This window comes from Leptinotarsa decemlineata, unplaced genomic scaffold (genome assembly GCF_025532065.1).
Source record: "Leptinotarsa decemlineata unplaced genomic scaffold, Ldec_3_MD MMD2_tig00026358_RagTag_RagTag, whole genome shotgun sequence".
Classification (NCBI taxonomy): Eukaryota; Metazoa; Arthropoda; class Insecta; order Coleoptera; family Chrysomelidae; genus Leptinotarsa; species Leptinotarsa decemlineata.
This window is the reverse complement of record NW_027412703.1, coordinates 10,300,068-10,306,067: the sequence shown is the minus strand read 5'-3', so window position 1 is coordinate 10,306,067 and position 6,000 is coordinate 10,300,068.

Genomic DNA, 6,000 nt, shown 5'->3' with positions numbered 1-6,000 from the left:
GGACGATGACCTAGGAGAACAACTCCTCGGGAGGATGTACAATGGGTCACTTGTGGCCTAAGTACTGTGGGCTTACACTCACCCTCCCTACTCTACAGATACAGAGATAGACCTAGTGTTCGAGTTTCTTTGTTGATTAATGAAATAAAGTTGTATTTCCCCACTAAATCTGAATAATTTGATACCAATTCTGAGTCTTCATTCAGATTCATATTTATATCACCAATTGTAAGATGGGTTTCACATGATATGGTTCGCTTTGTGTGTTTCAGATATTCCCGTAAATTTTCGATGAATTCATCAGCGTTAGTAGATGGCGGCCGGTATATAGATGTTGTTAAGAGTTTTTTATAATGATTGAACGTGAATGTTGTTTGAATGCATTTACGTGGTCCGATATCAACTATTTTGTTATTGTAAATGAATGATTCATGAATATAGATAATAACACCATCATTTTTAATCTTATTTCTTTCACTATATGCTATTTCGTATCTCTCTAGTTGAAATAAATTAATATCTAGTATATTGAAGATTTCCCTTAATACTATAATGTCATATTTATGATCTAATTGATTGAAGTAAATTTTCACTTAATCTAAATTCTTCCAAATGCTCCTTGAATTTTGATGAGATATTTTTAGATATTTAGTTATCCCATTGTTTCTCATTGTTCCTGAAAAGTTTATTCAGGTCAGACAGTGATTCGGATATTATAGTATTCAAGGGAATATAATTGACATCCCTGATATATTGGTTCATAGTATTGTTAGTGTGTAAAGTGAACGGAATTGTAGATAATTAAATATAAATAAATGAGTAGAAGTAAAAAGTAAGATTACTAAATACGGATTTTTCTTATTGCTATTGTTACCTGTTTTGATTTCATTTTTGATTTTCCACTGGATTGTTGAGTTAGGGTGTTTGGTTTCTGTTGCAGACAGTATTTCAGTATCAACTTCTTCTTTGTGTTCCAATTTTTCAGGTGAATAGCTTTCACCATTTATGTGTAGTCGATTTCGTTTGATGAAGCAGTCCGCTTTTTTTTTCTTCTAGCTGAGTTCAGGCGTTTTCTTAGGATACTGTTTTGATGCCGTTGTTTGTCTGTTAGATCTTTTGCTATGGAGATTCTGGTCCCTCTCAGATTTTTTACATTTCCCAGTATATCTGCTTTCTTGGAGATTGACGTAAGTTCAATCTTTATTGGTGGATCAGAAGTTCTACTAAGGGGGTTGATATTACTGAGATCACTCTCAGTACTAGTTTCTTTATTTGATTCCACCAAATCAGGATATTATTTTCTCCACACTTCCTATCCAGTTTCTCTATTTCATCAGTTATTTGTTTGTTTTTCGTTTTTAACCTTATCCATTCTCCTATTCAGATCTTCCCGTTTGATAGTTAAGCCATTAACGGCCAAGACATTAGAAATTCGTAATTTAGAAAAAATATTTATAGTGGCACGTTTAGAATACTCAAAAAAAGAACAATTCGTCATTAGGAAAAATATAAACTCACAGTATTGAAAAAAACAAGTGGGTGCGTAAGCGCACCTTTGGCCAAAAATGGTTAAAATAATCGAATGAAAAAAAAAGAGTAGGTGTCCTATTTCTTCATATAATAATTTTCGAAACAATCTGGGTGCACATGCACTTTGCATTTCCTACATGAATATATGGTGGTACTTTCACAAAATCAACATTTTTTTCTTGCACTGTTGGTATGTCTAATTATCACATGTCCGTGGAACTGGTAGAACTGATTTAGATGGTCTTCCGTACAATAGGTTGGATTCGGCACCATTCGAGGTTTCATTGGTATTACTTAATTGCCCACTACATTTTAGTAGAATTATTAGCAGTTGAGAACGAAACTCCAATTGTGACATTCTGGATTCATTCGCAATTCTATAAATTTTCCAACTATTTACAACCATACTGTCGATCATATTAGTGAACAATGGCCACTACCACTTTTTTCCTCTTATCCTAATTCGATTGTTGGCAATGCTATTGTCATGGAGGTCTACTCCACCCAAATATTTATTATACTGGTGTATAACATTTGGCTGGGGTATAAGAATCTCTTTATGTTCTTTTCGATTGTAGTGTTTAGCTTGAACAAGAGGGAGAACTTCAAACGTATTGGTCACCACAGTTACAACAGAATTGTCATTCCATCGCACAACTAGAACTCCGAGGATGGGATCGAAAGCATAAGTGTAAAAACTTCTTTTCTTTCAAACCATTTTTTTAATATCTTCAACGGGGCATTTAGCAGTGCGATTTTCCCTCACTGTTCCTGTTGCGAAAAATCCTTTTTTCTCTCAAGCTCAAAAAAATAATTCCGCCGGCACATAAACGACATCAATCGAATCATAATTTTGATAATCCAACTCTTCCTCTAATAAAGCACTCAACTCTTGCGTCCTCAGTGCTCTCTTCATTTTCCATTTCGAAAACGCACTATAAGAATAAATAATGATAATGAAATACCAAAATCTACGCTCGAGTTATGATTCTTACCTCATTTCGACTGAAATGAACTGAATCAAGGCTAATCATCAACTGACCATTGTATCCTGATATTCCTAAACTTGTCAAAACTCGCATACTAGTGCATGAAAATGTTTACCATTATCGGCCAAAGGTGCGTTTACGCAACCAGCACAAATACATGCAAAAGAGTACGACATCCGAAAATATTTACGTAAATGAGAATACACGTTATCATTGAGCATATTTTTCATTACTGTTCAGCACAAAATGAATTTATCAGTTCATATTAAGTATCGAAAAAAAGTTATTTTATTGGAGAATTACCAGAACGGTCAATTTATAACATTTTCAAATTCATTTCAGAAATTGAAAAAATCATATTTTGGATTGAATAAAAATATTTTTACATTTTATGGATTATTATTATGAATATTCATCAGAATAAACATAAATAATATTAATCCAAACCACAAAAAAAAAGTGTATAGAAAAATTGCGTTGACGCACCTTTGGCGGTTAATGGGTTAACCTTACTTCTATGGCTTCAATAAGCAACTTTAATTCCCTTTTGTTTTTCTTCATCTCTGCAAGAATAATTTCATTCGTTGCAGACATTCTTTAGTGTATGGCTTCCTTTATAAATTCGGTTCATTCGGTATTATTTTTTTAAAGGATTATGCGTGTTCTTTCCTTTGCATGGGTTGAAAAATTATTTATTTTGTAGAGTTCACTAACATTTACTAGATATACCTTAGGCTGCCACACACAGTGGTATTATCTACAGTACAACTCTCATGTAAGCTGCAGCATAAGGGACATTCACGCATGTAAGCTTCGAACTTTCTTGTGTGAGAGCTACCCATTAATATCACCAGCGGCGGTTCCCACTATCTCTTACGGGGTCGTGAGAGGGGTGATCACACTATATTTATTGATATACCTCAACAAATATTTTTCATTTTTCGCATACTAGAAAATGAAAAAATGGATTATTGAACTAGACTAAATTTTAGAAGTCTATCCAAGGGAATAACAGGATGGTGCAGAATATATAAAAAACATTTTTTGATTTGATACCATACGATCACTTCTAGTTCAAAACGTTCATTTCCAGCTACAAGTCATTTGAGAAATTGTACGCCATTGGTTTACGGTGACTGATAGCCATCCATTCTCTTTTAAAACATTTACAGTATTTATAAGATCTTACTCGGAAGCGGGATGGCATTCAAGTATGTCCGCTAATCACAGTTTCTACGCCTGCATTCTTGTACCGTGAGAATTTCACTTAAAATTAATTTTTATTTGCAGTCGAGCGTTTAATGATATACTCGAGTAATTCTGTGCTACCGTTTGCAAATTAAAGCCGTTCTTGGGTGTATTATTCAGTACTTCACAAAAACATACCTATGCGAAAGACTTCACACCTGATCAAATTGGTTTCTTGCTGACAGCGGCAGAGAGACCGATCTTGTTTTTCAAGATATTGCATGCAGCTCTTTGTGGAGATGCAGGCTTACGCCTGCATTGTGTTCGTTTACGTGTGAAGTCATTTCATGGGACATTATCAATTACTGGACTGGAATGGCTTTGATGTTCAAGAACTTAAGATTACGTATCCCATTGCGTTATATATCTTTTCAACTTTACCAATCAATTGGGTCATATGTAAGGGTCTTAAAATATAAAAAAAATCGTGTCATATATCCAGAAGTTTGGAGTTTTCATAACGGAAAGTTGAATGGTAAATATAGTAATCTGGGCTAGGTGACCATGGTCTAATGTAGAGATCGTCCCAGATAATTACAGGTACCATGTGTCCAGTGCTTATCGTTTCAAAGTGTATGTCATATAAGGTAGATATGAAGAAAAATTTTTTTTGTGAACTGGTGGTTAATTAACAGATACAATGACCAGTTATTAATTGATACAAATCATGTTCGACACTTTGGAAATTTCTTTCAAGAAAGGTTTCAAATCTCCACCAAACAATTATCGCCCCATAAACATCATATGCATAATTATGAAAATTATAAAAATCGTGGAAGAAACGGGTTGTACTCTCACTTCAAAAAACGTTTTTATTTCAGTAAATCGAAGTATGGTTTTGGCAAAAACCAGTTTACTACACAAGCAGCGTATCAGATGTTGACGAACATAGTTGAGAGTCTTAATAAGATTAAACATACCTCTTCAACATTGGTGTGTATCTCATTCAATTCTTATCCAGAAGTCAGAAAATGAAAAATATTACGAAAGCAGCAATTATAATATTATCACAGGAGAAGTCGAAAAAATTATGGAAAAGAAGCCTGATGTGGAAAGAACAAAATTGGAAATGTTTCCGAAAATGTGATTTAGTCATAATTTTCAAAATCTATTTTTTTATTCGAATTTTCTGCACTGTAGAGTCAACATTTCATGTTTTGAATCATATTTTTTATCAGAAATGTTGATTTTCCGAAGTTTATTAAGGTTTTTGCATTTTCCAAACCAAAATAGGTTCCGTTTACAAAAAAAAAACAAAAAGTTCATGAAGTGACCCTTATAGGCTTACTAAGTTTTTCTTTACATCTTTTCCAGTGACTCCCAGTCAGTTTTCTTTACTAGGTTGCTCAGGTCACGTTTTAGACGTATTCGTCAAAACATAATTTGGATTGTCCATTTATTTTTTGCCCCCCGTGATCCGATGTTTCACATTCGCATAAAACATAACGAGTTGCCTCGATCCCTTTGTTTCATTACTTTTTGATAACATCTTTGGTATGCATCCTGAGTAGCCCACTAATCATTTTGAGGCGATCATATTTTTCTCGATAGTTTCTTCCATGAAAGTTAACAAAATCTACTGCTCTTTATTTTTCTTATCGATATACATATTTTCTGATCTGTTACCATATCTGGTTCAGGTCTTATATAAGGCTGAAACCAGAGCCCGAAAACGAAGCATTCCGGATACAACACCAGGCAGCGTTGTTTCGACCCGCCATAAGCGTTATCAGTGGTTCTAGGCTAAATCTTGGACGTATCTTTCTTCACGATGACGCCATCTATGGGATCGATAGAAGAGTCAATTAACGAATATCAAAGATAAACGAGACTCTCCAAGGGGATCAGTTGTGAAGCCAAGCTTCAACATTGAGCGCCGACCGAGAATCATATAATAGCTTCCATCGTTAAGTACCTAGTTGAAACCAGAGCCCAAAAACGAAGCAATCGTGATCTAACAAGAAATTGCTGTTTTGATCAGCTACAGATCTCTTCAATCCTACTGGTCTGAATCAGAGATGCATTGCTGGACTCAGCTGTCCTGAAGAAGTAGATACAATGACATCACCATTACAGAAACGTGGCTCTTCAAGGCGGCCTGTTGCAAAATCAAGATTCAATATCTTTTCGTTGTCTATAATTCCTGGGTATCCTTGCACCTAAAATACTCGAACTATTCTGGTCCATCTAGTCCATCATTTCCCCCTGTTTCTCATAGGAAAGGAATGTTAAG